The sequence below is a fragment of the Mesoplodon bidens genome, assembly GCF_964165515.1.
Source record: "Mesoplodon bidens genome assembly, chromosome: 5".
Classification (NCBI taxonomy): domain Eukaryota; kingdom Metazoa; phylum Chordata; class Mammalia; order Artiodactyla; family Ziphiidae; genus Mesoplodon; species Mesoplodon bidens.
The window spans coordinates 55,460,152-55,475,481 of record NC_138161.1 but is presented as its reverse complement, the minus strand read 5'-3'; the positions used below and the strand labels follow the sequence as shown (position 1 = coordinate 55,475,481).

Below are 15,330 nucleotides of genomic sequence, written 5' to 3'. Positions count from 1 at the left end.
TTCCAGTTTTTCAAAGGAAGCTGAAAATCCAAAGGAGCTTGGAATTCTAGGTGTGTGTGTGTGTGTGTGTGTGTGTGTGCGTGTGTGTGTGAGAGAGAGAGAGAGAGAGAGAGAGATCTCACCTTTTAAAATGTTGGCTCAATTAAAAAACAAAACCAAACCATAACTGTCTTTAGACCAAATAAAATATGTCTGCTGGCTGGATTTAATGTGGGCCATTGGTTGGGGAATTTCTGAAATAAAACTAGGTAAAGCTGCCCCCCCTTGCCTTATGGCTGGTAAGAAACATGGTGTCTCTTGTAAAGAGACAAATATTTAATTCTTACTATGTGCACAACATACCTTACCTACTATAAGGGATACATATGAAATACTGAGTTGTTCTCTGCCTTCTAGGAACTTAAAATACTATTGAGGCTATAAGCTATTCACTCAGGAAGGTCAGGTAATGGTGTTAGGCAAAACTCTGGTATCAAGGCCTAAATGGATCAGATTAAATATACCAAAGTCATCTTAAAAAGAAAGAATGGCTTTTAGATCTTTATCAAAATTTGACTGTAGTAAAGCCAGTGGTGTGGAAGTATCCAGGGTATTGTTCACTTTTATATTCTAGCATTTGGTACATAGCAAATGATGTTCAATGAATATTCCTTGAATAAAAGGATAAAATTAATGAGTCATAGAAGGGAAAAAATAAGTCTTATGAGCTTAGGAAAATGGGGGAAAAGAGAAGCAGATATTTTCATTGTTGATGACAATATCCAATGGAGAGACACTGAATTTGGGGGCCAGAGCATTTGGTCAGTAGGGGCCCCATTCCTGCTAGGGGGCAGAGGCGTGTAGCCAGTCCTCACTGTAATCCATATTAAATAGTTCACAAAGCTATTTCCCTTCTTTGCTGAAATGTCTAGTCAACCTCCTGATGACCAGTTAAGCTTCCCTGACATATTGACGGAGGGAGAAAAGAGCCCAGGATAGGGGACCCATGCATTCTGCTCATGTGAATGGCCTGCGTCTCTTTACAGTGAGCGCTCTGACTTATACATGAGTGCTGGGAGAGTCAGGTTAGCAGTACTCCGTCTCCCCAGGCCAGATGCCACTCTTTGGGATCCTGTCTTGGTAACTGCAACTGACTTTTCTTGATGGTGTGTCTAATGCATCATCTCCTTACTAGAACTGCCATCATGGAATAATGGCCTAAGTGAGCAAAGCAGACAGAACACACAGTTGTAGATCAGAGAAGGGAGAAATTGTGTTTTGAGTAGACAAGAGAAGGCTCAGAAGAAAAGAGGGGTCAGGGATGGTTCTTTTTTTTTTTTGCGGTACACGGGCCTCTCACTGTTGTGGCCTCTCCCGTTGCGGAGCACAGGCTCTGGACGCGCAGGCTCAGCGGCCATGGCTCACGGGCCCAGCCGCTCCGCGGCATGTGGGATCTTCCCGGAGTGGGGCACGAACCCATGTCCCCTGCATCGGCAGGCAGACTCTCAACCACTGCGCCACCAGGGAAGCCCAGGGATGGTTCTTTAACAGTGAATCAGTTTTGGAAAGGTGGAGAGAGTGGGGAACAGATGACATGGAGGGTGGTGATAAAACTTGCCTGCTCTATCAGAAAGTTAGGGTTAGTTGGGTTAGGTCAGCCCAGAAGTCAGGCTGAAGAGTTTGAACTTTATCCAACAGGCTTACAGGGGAGAAACTAAAGTTCTGAGGAAGCAAATGATGTGATGAAATTGGTGTTTACTAGGATCTTTTGGAATGAGTAGAAAAGGCTTCATTGCATTCTCATTATTGTTCAGAATTAATGAATCAATCCTAAAGGGATTTGTGGGAGTCAAACAGGGCCCTCTCCAAGAATGTGAGCTGACTGCAAAAGCCTGATGCTTGGTCTCCAGGAGATAGGTGGGCAATCTGAGAACACAGTGGACCTTGGATTCCTGGAACAAGCTCAGCCATGAAGACGGCAACATGAGCAACACCACAGTGAACTCAGACCCCATCACTATTAACAGCTCATCTCTGCTCGTCCCAATGCAATAAAAGCTCACGGCTCTGGTTGTCATCATGGACAACATTTCCAACACAGCCATTTACAAGCCCGCAGAAACACCTTTAGCCTCCGGCAATACCAGGAATTCAAAGTCCCAGCCATGTCACTCCCAAAAAATTAAAAGTAAAAGAAAACTTCTAACGGCCTCGTGATCACAGTTTTATGAATTTGGAGTGAGCAGCAGAGACAAGTGCTCATAGGGTCCCTTAGATTAGCTGGGGGACTTGAACAGGTCACAGGTATCTGGAGCTGCAGTTTTCAATCTGTTTTATTTCAGTCCCAGAACCCACTGTTTAAATGAAAACTCATCTAGGATTCCAATACTTGAAATGGGTGGAAGCGTCAAGGCTCTGACTAAAGAATATGAGGAATGCTTCTGATGGGCCTTTGCCCCTGCAGTTTCCACAGCTACCCCACCTCCACCTCTGGGGTCCCTGGGTCACCTCTGCTCAAGCCCAGTGCTCCCTAGAATGTGGCGTGAAAGCGACTGTGCTAGACTGTAGACCTGTAGAGCAAAAACTAGGTTTCGCTGTGGTCCAAGGTAGTAATAGCAATTGTAATCATAATTTAAGTAACATTTATTTTGCACTTGTTATGGGCCAAAAATTGTCCTAAGCACTTTCTATGTGTTAATTCTTTGGATCCCCTCAACAACCCCCATTTTACAGATGAGGAAACTGAGGTCTAAGGAAATTCAGCATCTTGCCCAAGCTAGTATGGTAAGTGGTAAAGCCAGGATCTGATTCCAGGAAGTCTGATTACAGAACCAGTTCTCTGAATACTTCAGAGTCATTGGTTCTTCCTCATTACCTTGGGAAAGTTATTAAACCTTTAGGATTTGTGTACAAGTGTTTAGTTTTAGTTTTTTTCCCCTGCCCTAAAAAGAGAGGAACTGTCAGAGGAGCCAATCAAGGTTCATGGGGGCCTGGACTCGAGGCCAGATTTCTTCTGCCCCTCTTTGCAGTACTAGATAACAAATGACTCCCCCGCAACAGCGTCAGGGAAATCTGACATCCCTGCTCTATGTTTCACAGGAGGAGGGATTGTAGCATCAAAGCCATAGCTATAAATATCAGAGTTAATGAGGGAGGATTCCTGGATAACTAAATGAATCCATTTTATGGGTTTGTCATATATCAGGTTAATATGATTCTGACAAATAATTATATTGAAAACTGGACAGGGACCAAGAATGTTGTTACTCCTTTTGAATGTTACAGCAGAGCCTTCTGGCCCATTAAAGGGTGATGACGCCAATACTGAAGTGCAGAGCAAAACTATAACAATTTGTGGCATTTAGACAAAGCAGCTCACAGCTCTGCACCCACTCTGGCTCAGACAACGGGACTGTCATTGTCTGATTCCTTAATGAGCAGAGCAGCTCCTTCGTATAGATTTCTGAACTGTTAGATCTGGTGTGGATACAGGAGGATGGGGTAGAGGCACACTGGAATACTAATATGGCTTTTCTTTCTATTTTTTTTTAACATCACCTATAAGGATTTTCACACGGAAGGACATATACATGAAACCCCTGAAAACGGGATTTCCGTTTGAAGATGTCAACTGTGATAGCAGCTTCTTGTTTGACTAGAAGGATGGCTTGTTCTCTCTTGGGTTAATTACAGTGGCCTCTGAGGGGAAAGGGCTTCTTACAGAAGAAGGGGGGAAAAAAGGCACTATGTGGCTGTGACATTTGCCATCATCTAGTTGGGTCGCCCTGAAGTCCTGGCTCTGTGTTCCAGGCTGGAGGGCTGGGACTCCCAGGAAGACTGACCTCAGGGAAGACACTCAAGTTCATGGGTCTTTCCTCAGCCACAGGGGCTTCTCTCCAGTGCTATGGCTGTTCAGTGCACTATCCCAAGGGGGTGCAGAGAGGCTGAAGTTCAGACCTTGCTCTGCTCGTCCAGCCTCACTGCCATTCTCTAATTTGAACAAAGGCGCTGCATGGGTTAGCAGGCAGGGGCCCTTGGCTCAGCCAGCGTGAACAGGTACCCACTCCCTGGGCTGTTGGAGCAATATAAAGGGACAGCTTTACTTTGTCTTTCTAGTGCTCCCAAACAACTTCCCTCTGTATTCTCCTGCCTTATCATGCTCAGCCTCTTCTCATGTGGCATAAAAAGAGGGAGAAAAAAATGTGCTTGTAGTTACAGAGAACAGACTGGGTGTTGCCAGAGGCAGGCTGTTGAGGGTGGGAGTGGAGGAAATCTGAAAAGGGGGTCAAAAGGTACAGACTTCCAGTTATAAGATAAACAAGTCCTGGGATGTAATAACATGCAGCATGGCGACTATAGTTAACAATACTGTACTGTGCGTTTGAAAGCTTCTAAGAGAGTAAATCTTTAAAGTTGTCATCACAAGAAAATAAAAGTAGTGACTATGTGTGTTGATGGATGTTAATTAAACTTATCGTGTTGAACATTTTGCAACATACAGCCCACCCCCCTTACCCATGGGCTCCGTACCTCTGGATTCAACCAACTGCGGGTGAAAAATCTTTTAATTAAAAAAAAATTTCCAGGAAGTTCCAAAAAGCAAAACTTGAATTGGCCATACAACTATTTACATAGCATTTACATTGTATTACAACTACTTGCAGAGCATTTACATTGTATTAGGTACTGTAAGTAATCTAGAGATGATTAAAAGTGTACAGGAGGATGTGCTTAGATTATATGCAAATACTACACCATTTTATATAAGGGACTTGAGCATCCATGGATTTGGGTATCCAAGGGGGGTCCTGGAACCAATCTCCAACAAATACTGAGGGACAACTGTATACATATATCAAATCACTATGTGGCACACCTAAAACCAATATAATGTTACATGTCAATCATATGTCGAAAAGAATTTTACAAATTACTTAATAAGTTAATTAATACCTAAAAAGAGAGTGAGAAATGAGACATATAGGTATGGCTACACTAAGAACAAAATCCTACTTGGCTCTGACTCCACTGGCACTATTTCTTTTCACTAGTAAGAAACTTTCCTCACTAATATCGTTTTTCTTCTGCTTCTCTCTTCTCCCCAATAACTTTTCAGCCAGGAATTGCCAGTGAGATGTTTCTTCAAATGCCCACACCAAAGCCCTCTTCCCAAACCTAAGTCAGCCTGGACTTTGTACAAACTGAAACTTAGGGAAGCTGCTTTAGCAAGAAAGCAACCCAGAAACTGTCTCCTGCCAATCAATCAACACTAAAAGTGAAGACTCCAACGTGGTGTTTTTCTTCATAACATCCTCCAAAGCTGTTCTGTGTTAAATTGTTTAGCGAAATTCTCATTAAGATAACTGTGGTAACTTCCATGAGAACACATGCCAGAATATTGCCGTGAGGAAAAGCCTCAGCTTTCGAGGACAGCTGCTCCTTCCTGCCATCTAAAAATTACCCAAAGTGTGGAATCCTCTCCAGGCCACTGAGCACTGGCCCAGGGACCCTCTGTCAGGGCCCCTCCAGGCCCCGTGTGGCCCATTCTTCCTTTTGCCACTGCCTAGTCTGAGCAGGCAGCCTTTGGCTTGAGTGTTGCATCCCTGAAAACAGAGAAAAGCCTAACACCCTAAGCTACTCAGACCTTGAACCCAGTATTTGCAGAACATGCCTTCCTTGTTTTCTCTCCCAACCTCGGGAAAGGATAATGCCATGTATTTTTCTAAAGAGAAGACACACAGCATAAGATCAAATCATTTTTTTCCAGCTAAGCCTCCCGCTGGGTTCCCCAGCCAACTTTCTGCAGCTCATAAAATAAACACAATTCCCATTCATCCCTCCAGCTCCAAATCCATCATTACTTGGCTGTGGACAAATAGGCAGGTGGTACTGCACAACAGGGCTTGGATGAGCTCTTTTTTTCCTTCCTGGACGGAAGAAGGAGAATTAGCACGAAATCTTTCGTATTAATGAATGACAGGGCAGACAACTGGGAGGATCATGTGAATTTCATCCTGGAGGAAAGTATGGAGGTGATTATTAGAACAGCTTTGCTGTCTCCATAAAGGCAAGTCTGGAATCTGCCATACTGGCCACCATCTCAGTACATGGTCCAGACTGGCTTCGCTGGATGGAGATGAGCAACTATGTGGTGGGGAGGCTTGGGGCCGGAATAACGTGGGTGAGTGGAAAGTGGATCCTTGATCAGAAACATGAAGCCCTGAGGGCTTCCCTTCCCTGGTGGCGCAGTGTTTAAGAGTCCGCGCCTGCCGATACACGGGACGCGGGTTCGTGCTCCGGTCCGGGAGGATCCCACATGCCGCGGAGCGGCTGGGCCCGTGAGCCATGGCCGCTGAGCCTGCGCGTCCGGAGCCTGTGCTCCGCAACGGGAGAGGCCACAACAGTGAGAGGCCCGCGTACTGCAAAAAAAAAAGAAAAAGAAAGAAAAAAGAAACATGAAGCCCTACTGCAAAGCATTACCTACTTTTGGTTTGTTTCCTTTTAAGTATTGAAAATTGGGGGAACTTCCATGAAGTAGTGTCCGGACAGGGAAGACATAAACAGATGTAGATTTTTCTGTAAAGTGTATAGAGCTTAATTATCCTCACTTGCTTGGGCCTCCGTGAGCGCTGAGAGTTGCTGGGGACTGTTAGAATGTTCTAGGTGGGGAGGGGAAGCCAGGTAGTAATTAGAAAGTATTTCTGGATAAGCACACACTCATTTTAAAGCCGCTGATGCTTTTCTGTGTCAGCACACTCACAAAGCTGCCAGGTCTTCGTGTAGCTAAGAGGTGGCTATTAAGTGGTAGAGCCTAAGGAACTGTCCTTCCTGTGACATCTGCAGGCCCTGAGGCCTGGTCTGGAAGCTGGAAGAGGAACAAAGAATTTCCAAAGGTGCTCGAGGTGGACGGTAAGTGTTCAGACTCCTGGGGGGGCGTGAGCTGTGCAGGGTTAGTGGTGCCATCAGGAAACAGGGTCTCCTCCTCAGTAAGTTCTGGGACTTTCTGTTGTCGATACTAATGATTGTCCTAAGGCCTTATTACCTGTGAAGGTGTACTGTATTTGATCCAGTGGTTACCTATGGGATGACCTTGAGTAGTGAGGAGACAATCCATACCTGTAGGAGCAGCGCTAATAACCTTGGTCGTGGATGCCAAATCCGCCCTGAAAAATCCTAAACGTCCCCATTCCCATTATTTGCTGAGGGAGAGATGGGATGGATCCCAGGCCAGGATAATCCTTCTAAATGGGAAAGGATTTCCTTAGAGGAATCTACATATAAAACTAAGTCAGAATTTATGAAGAGTCTGAGACTTTTATTTTACCTGCAAGCTAACGAGTTAGCCTGCCACACTTTTATTTATGTGTACCATGATATACATTTTTATATAAATATATATCAATCTAATAGATCTATATACAAACATGTGACTATTTGTATATATATACATATACACAGGAAAAAAAGAAACTTCTGTGTCAGAGACAAAGACCATTGATTGCTCTCAGTAAAAGCAGCATGACGTTTGGACAATATTGCCCTCAGGGCTATGCAGTGAGCGCTAAATGAGGGCTACTCATACAGTGGGGAGCATTATTAGAGAAGATTCCCACAGTTAGGAAACTCTGATTTTGCGCCAGAGGGCTACTGGTGGCCTGCATATCATCTCCTCAGGAAAGAGAAAAAACCTAACTGTAATCTGGAATTTAAGCTACTCTTCTTTGGATACAGGAAGAGGAGGTCTTTATCTTTTCCACCTTGAAGTATCTCTAGGGAGGGAGATGTTGCTAAGTTTCAGTATCCCAGAATGTCTCCTTATACAAATATTCTCTTTATTATTATTTTAAGTGTTTTTTTTTAAATTGAGGTATAATTGACATATAACATTATATTAGTTTCAGGTATACAATATAATAGTTTGATATTTGTATATATGGCAAAATGGTCACCATAATAAATCTAGTTAATACCTGTCACTATGCATAGTTACAATGAAATCTTTTTCCTTGTGATGACGACTTTTAAGATTTTCTCTCTCAAGCAAATTTCAAATATGCAATACAGTATTATTACCTATAGTCACCACATCCCTGGGACTTATTTATTTTAAAACTAGAAGTTTATAACTTTTGACCCCCTACACCCATTTCTCCCAGCCCCTCCACCTCGTGCCTCTGGGAGCCACCAATCCATTCTCTGTATCTATGAGCTTGGGTTTTTGTGGTTGTTGTTGTTTTAAATTCTACATATAAGTAAGATCATATGGTATTTTTTTTTTCGGTATGCGGGCCTCTCACTGCTGTGGCCTCTCTGGAAATTGAAGGTAATAATAGCGGCACTATTGAATATTGATGAAATGCAAGTGATAAAGAGGTTGATCTCAAGTTCCAGCTCTGCCACCTACTAGCTGTGTGACTTTGGGCAAGTTACTTGACATCTCTGTGCCTCATTTTATACAAAGGTAAACTAAAGATAATAAAATCTGTCCTACAGGTATTTGGATGATTAAATGAGATGATACATACCTAGCACTTAGAACACGGCCTGGCATAGGGCAAGTACTCAATAAATGTTAACTAATATTAATAATAACAAAAATATTATAAAAGAGTATATATTGAAGACACCAGTTTCTCTTACCAATAAGAACATTTATTAATATTTTATGTATTACTCCAGAAATTTTATGTGTATATCTAGTGATATATTTATTTTTCAAAAACAAACAGGAGTAAATGATGCATTTCTTATTTTTCCCCATTTACAATATGCTTAGAGACCTTTGTCTAATAGCACATGTAGTTCTAACTCATTATTTTAATGGCTTCATTGTATGGCAGTTCCATGTTTTATTTACTAGTTCCATAAATATTTTTACAAGCTCCTCCCACTATTGATAATTATTTCCAGTTATTTGCTATTGCAATAAGAGTTTGCTGTTGAGTAATTACATTCATCACAGATAAATCTCTCTGCCTTAAGAGAAGGCAGTCTCAACTACTCTCCAAAATATCAGGGCTTTTGGTCTCCAGACTTCCTCAGTGATCTCCTACATTGGCCCATACAAGTGTCCTGGGGCCATCTTGTTTCTCACTTGACTCTTTTTCAAGGCCTCTTACCAGGTAGTCCTCCATCCCCACAGGCCTTATAGTCTTTGGGATCCATACCACCTGAGTTTTCTTTCTTTTTGCAATAGCTTTTTTTCTTTAATTTTTTATTTTATATTGGAGTATAGCCGATTAACAATGTGTGATAGTTTCAGGTGCACAGTAAAGCAACTCAGCCATGCATATACATGTATTCATTCTTCCCTGACTCCCTTCCCATACAGGCTGCCACATAACATTGAGCAGAGTTCCCTGTGCTATACAATAGGTCCTTGTACACAACCTGAGTTTTCACCAGTTAATAGTTACAAGTAACTGATTACTACTGTTAAAAATGACCAGATGGTCTTCCCTGGTGGTGCAGTGGTTGAGAGTCTGCCTGCCGATGCAGGGGACGCGGGTTCATGCCCCGGTCCGGGAAGATCCCACATGCCGCGGAGCGGCTAGGCCCGTGAGCCATGGCCGCTGAGCCTGCGTGTCCGGAGCCTGTGCTCCGCAACGGGAGAGGCCACAACAGTGAGAGGCCCGCGTACCGCAAAAAAAAAAAAAGACCAGAGAAGACAACTTAGGTGATACAAACAAACTTTATTTGACACTTCATGAAGTGAACAGTCTCCTTTTGGAGAACGTCAAAATGGGGTGGAACGCAGGAAGCTTTTGTAGGCTGAAGAAGGAACAAGGAAGTAAGTAGAGACCCCAGAGTTGGCTTCGTGTTTGGGGAACCACCTTTCTGATCAAGTGGAACATTTCCAGGGACACAAAAGTTGTCTAAGTTTTGATTTGCTGACATGGCTCTCTGGGCAGAAGCAGCTCCATCTTGGGTCAAGGAACTTATTTCAACACTGCACAGGAAGAACAATGTGGAACGCTATGCTCCCAGATGGCTGCAGCTGGGCAGAGGGGGAAACGTGCTCCTTCATCTTTCTAGAAGGGGAAATGATTTTTAACTGTCAGAAATCTGATAAAAAATTAAAAGTACATAAAATCAGTTACATAAATTATAAAACATAAGTCATGATTCTATTTGTTATGTGACAACTTAAAAAATGACTATTTTTTCATCAATGTAGAAAATAAATACGGATCACTACAATATCCAAGTGGTTGTTCCCACTTCCTCCCTCCTCTGCAAATATTATACTCACCCTGTGCCTGTGGTTGGAATTCAGTATTGGAAGTGGAGGAGGCTGGAGGGAGTGGAGGGCAGGAAGAGAGGATCCAGATGGAAAAGGTGGGAAAATGTCAGAGAGAAATTTCCCTTGTGCCCAGTTTCGCTCAGAGCTGCTTCTGCCTGGAGCTCTACAACAAAAATGGTTCAGAAAGGAAGCCAAAGAGAAAAAATTCTTTTGTGCAGCTTTCCAGGTGTAGACAGTCTGAAAAGCTGATTGTGTTTCTTCCCAATCATGCAGGTCCACAGTCACCCAGGTCCAATCAGCACAAAGACTGAGATGATAAACATACATCACAGAAGTTTCTGGACTCCAGGCTTCTTTTCAGAGACAAAAAAATGCTTGAAATATACGGTTCCTCTCTGGAGGATTTGTTCATCGCAGGCCCATGTTTTACTAACTGTCAGTTGAGGAAGCAAAGGCAGGAGTCAGCACCACGTCCTGAGGATCTATCTTCTGGGGATTTCAGGAGACACCAGGGAGTGCTGTGAGCTATGGGGAAACATCCCACATCTGCCCTGGAGGAGCAGTTCATCTTACTACTTACTGTATTTTGTATAGCATCAATAGTTTTTCAATCAGATAGATGTTCTCCTACTTTCATTCATCCAGGTCGTCCATTTCTGCCCAATCAGGCAGATTGGCTGAACAGAAAGACTAGCCTGTTCATCCCAGGGTCTGGAAATGCCAAATGTATTTCTTTTAAGTCCTGGACTGCTTTTCACTGAACGAGGCCAAGCCTCCATCCAGAAGGTTCTGCTTGGCAAGTAAGCCAGGTCCTGCACCTGGGCTGCTAGGGGTCAGGACCTCGTGTTGGGCTGTGAGGGCTGGAGTTCCCCCATTCGCCTCTACCATGCAGTGAGCCAGGCTGGAGCAGTGGAAAGAGCATGGGGTTCACAGGCAGTTTTTTTTTTTTTTTGCGGTACGCGGGCCTCTCACTGTTGTGGCCTCTCCCGTTGCGGAGCACAGGCTCCGGACGCGCAGGCTCAGCGGCCATGGCTCACGGGCCCAGCCGCTCCGCGGCATGTGGGATCCTCCCGGACCGGGGCACGAACCGGTGTCCCCTGCATCGGCAGGCGGACTCTCAACCTCTGCGCCACCAGGGAAGCCCCACAGGCAGTTTTTAGCAACGTTCCTTACTAGTGTTGTGACTTCTTTCTCATCGTTAGCATTCAGTGCATTGTTACCTATTATTATGAACAAGTATTAGAGGCCAAATGTCACCAGCACTAAGGCACTGTTGTCCTCTTGTCCCTTGCTACTCACAGTGCATCCGTAGGTTGGTTCATCTTCATCACCTGGGAGCTTATTAGAAATGCAGACTCTCAGGCCCCACTCTAGAACGATGGAATCAGAATCTGTGTTTTCTCAAGATCCCAGGAGGTTCCCACGTGAACAGTCTGAGAGGCCCTGAGGTCTAGTGGTCAAACTTCCTGCCTCCCTGAAAGGGCCAACACACCCACTCTGCTTTATTCAGAAGGACAGTCTCTCCGAGTGTTCTCCTGTGGCGAACAGTCTTCCTACAACCCACATCTGGACACGTGGTCAAATCAAATATGAACTGACTTAATGGGGTCAGTGGGACAGGTTTTTGACGCTGAGATTGACCGTCACCATATTTAGCTCCCATTTCATAACCATTTTGCTTTCTTCTTCCTGGAAAGGGTGGAGAATTATTTCAAAACAGTCCACCTCCCCAGCTGAGTCATGGATGAGGCTGTATGGTAGCTTTTTATACACTTCTCTGTCAAAACGTTTCTTTTAAGGAAAAAAAAAAAGAGTCCCTACCAGACACACCATGGGAATCTGTCCCCTTCCCACCTGGCTTCTGGAGGTCAGTCGCTGCACAGATGGAGCTGGTCCGTGCGGCCACCTGGCCTCCGCTTCAGTGAATGTCACAGATTCTGCCTATTAAGTGCCCCTTTCTTGCATCTGCACATGCAGGACACTGAGCCTTTTGCAACGGCAGTTTTTGAATGTGACTCACAATGCATCGTTGCAGCAACTCTCCATCAGGACCCACTGAATTAGAGGCAGAGGCAGCTGCTGCTCCTAAAACCCAAGTTCCCGGTCCAAGGCCTCTGCCGACCATCTGTGACACCTTGGAGACCCTGTTTAGAATCAACAGTGTTGCCTGGACTGTGAGCTGTGACTCTGAACGTGTGTGCAAACAGAGATCTCACTCATGTTTGGTTAAAATTTCCTATTCTTCCCATTTTCTATCCTGAAAAGATGTTTATGTCCACTGTGTGAAACTTTCAGCAGGAGTGGCCTTCAACCCATACTCTTGGCCAAGAGCTGTGCAATTCGTGGGCTGCATGGGAATTGGTCTGAGACCAGTGGAATCAAGGAAGGGGCTGGCTGTGGGTTCTGAAGATATGTCAGCCGGGGGTTGGTCGTTTGCTGGTAATAGAAACCCAACTCACACCAGCTCAGGTTAGCTTAGTAACTGGGAAGAGTGCTGGGTGGCTCACAGGTAGAAGAGAGAGTTGAGAACCAGGGTGTTGGGAGCTCTAATGGGAGATGATGTAATGCTTCCAGGAATTTCTCTCCTTGGTGTGTGTGTGTGTGTGTGTGTGTGTGTGTACATACACTCAGGCTGGCTTCCTCTTTGCCACTAGAGATGATGGTTGCAAGGAGCTCTTTGACTTGTTTTTCCCTTGTATGACCCTAAGGGGTCAGCAAATCATTGGCCTGGTGGCCTATTTTTGCACACCCCCAACTCCACACAAGGCAAGCTAGGAATGGTTTTAAATCTTTAAAGAGTTGTAAGACAGCAAAAAAGAAGGCTATGAGACAGGACCCTATGTGGGCTGCAAAGCCTAAAATATTTACTATCTGGCCCTTCACAAAAAAAAAAACGTTCTGACTCCTGAAGGGAAAGAATTCCTCACCCCCTCTACCAATTCCAGCAGAAATGGCCCCAAGAGACACACGCATTCCTGAGGCAGTCACTGTGGCAAGAGAGGTCGGGGGATTCTGATTGACCAGGCTTGCCTCATATGACCCCTGGGTACCTGGGCGGCAGGACCGTTCTTCCAAGAAAAAGCAGGTTGCAGCTCCCAAAAGAAAAAGGGAGAGTTGGGCAAGTCAACCAACAGATAACCCATAGGAAACCGATGACACTCTTTTTTAAAAGAGGGCTATTTCCAAAGATGTGGACAGTGGCGAGGGATGGAGGAGAACATGGGGATGAGCCACAGGGGAAACCTAGGCCCGAAGGGGCAGGGTGGGAACTGTTAGCTAAATCTACAGGAGCTGTGACCATGAGATCCGTCACCAGGCTGGAGAGAGAGGGGAGAACACAGCAACGGCCAAGCCGCTGCCTGGCGGGGAGGGAGCTCACACTGTCCAGGCCTCCAGCCTCCTGTCCGTGCCCCCCATTGGCCACACCAACCAGGAGGCAGCAGCTACATCCTAGAGGTCAGCCTCCTGGGCACGGAGCACGTGGAGAAGTGTCTGGAGCAGGTCTGGAGGGGCAAATGGAGACAGTGCGGACAGTCCAGAGAGAGAAGTCTGTCCTCCAACTCGACCTGGCTAATGGTCTATGCAGTCGAGGGCCTGAGCTTAGACGGGGCCCACACTTGGGTCAATGCCGTCACTGTCTCGAAATTCTTAATAATTTTTGACCAAGGGGCCCCGGGTTTTCATTTTGCACTCAGCCCCACAAATTGCACAGCCAGGCCTCACTCTATATTTACGACTGCGTGATCTCAACAAGTCCTTTTATCTCTTCTGCCATTCGGTTTCCCAATCTGTAAAGTGATCTGAATGATATTTTCCTCTCAGGGTTGAAGAGCGAATGAGGTTTGTACGTGAAGGGCCTGCTGGAGAGAGTGGGCCACCAGCCAGGGTGGTCCTCCCTCTCCCGCAAGGGTGCTTCCTCCGCTTTCCTCAGACACAGACGTTGACAGCTGTGGGCAGCAACTCGGGAAAGAAGAGGAGGCCCTAAAATGCAACCCGACTAGAAAGACTCCTGGTCTTATCTCAGGCCCAGAGCTGATCACTAGGGAAGAAGTGACAGAGTTGGGGAGGGGTGGTCGTTTGTTTGGCCACTAGGCATTCAGAGACCATTAGAAATGAACCTAACAATCCCCTGGTTACCTTGTTTGACATGAGGAAACTGAAGTCCGTGAATATCCAAAACCTTGCCCAAGGTCACAGACATAGTGAATAGCAGAGCTTGACCCCAACTCAGGACTTCTGGGGCCAAGTCCAGGGAGCTCTTAATTCCCTGCCGTTGACAAGGAGGCCATTAGACTGAGGGACTCTGATGCCTCCACGCACGTAAGCAAACCCAGCTCTAAGCCTGGAAATGTCTCGGGGTTACCAAATCAAAACGCTAAGGACAACCGGCCACAAAGAGCCAAGTAGGCTTTATTAATTAATTTATTTATTTTTGCTGTGTTGGGTCTTCATTTCCGTGCGAGGGCTTTCTCTAGTTGTGGCAAGCGGGGGCCACTCTTCATCACGGTGCGCGGGCCTCTCTTGTTGCGGAGCACAGGCTCCAGACGCGCAGGCTCAGTGGCCATGGCTCACGGGCCTAGTTGCTCCGCGGCATGTGGGAGCCTCCCAGACTAGGGCTCGAACCCGTGTCCCCTGCATTAGCAGGCAGATTCTCAACCACTGCGCCACCAGGGAAGCCCCAAGTAGGCTTTAAATCAAACCATTTCCGTTCTTTGCTTCCTCACTTTCCCTGTATAAGTCTTTCCCTTGACCTCATCAGGTTTGGCAGTGCCCCATATCCACTGGAATGGATAAATGCTCAAATAAGCTCTTAAAATGTTTAATATGCCTCAGTTTATCTTTTAACAGAACACGTTCATACTCACACCAGAAACTGGACATGGTTTGACTTCAGTACAAGACTTGGGGATTATTATCAATTTGCTGTGGTACAAATTGTTTGTTAACAATTTGCCTTTTCTTCTCTGCTCCCTCCCCAAGAAATCCCCACCTTCTTTCTTCTTCTGCACTTTCACTGGAAGAAACTCAGGTTTTTATTCCTCGAGGGTGCGTACTAGCGTCATAGGTGCCGTGGGCCTTGAACCGAAGGGCCTCATCAGGACTCTGAT

At 45.4% G+C, this 15,330-nt stretch overlaps 1 long non-coding RNA gene across 2 annotated transcripts in view; it reads left to right on the top strand.

The window, feature by feature from the left end:
- LOC308618212 overlaps window positions 1-14,705 on the top strand; it is a 37,624-nt gene extending 22,919 nt beyond the window's left edge. The window contains exons 1-3 of one of the 2 annotated variants that reach the window (XR_014015976.1): window positions 8,260-8,302; window positions 10,496-11,147; window positions 11,364-14,705. This is a non-coding gene — a long non-coding RNA (uncharacterized lncRNA). Of the gene's footprint in view, window positions 1-8,259; window positions 8,303-10,495; window positions 11,148-11,363 lie in introns of those variants that run through there. The other variant, XR_014015975.1, reaches the window with a different exon arrangement.
- The last annotated feature ends 625 nt before the right edge of the window (window positions 14,706-15,330 follow it).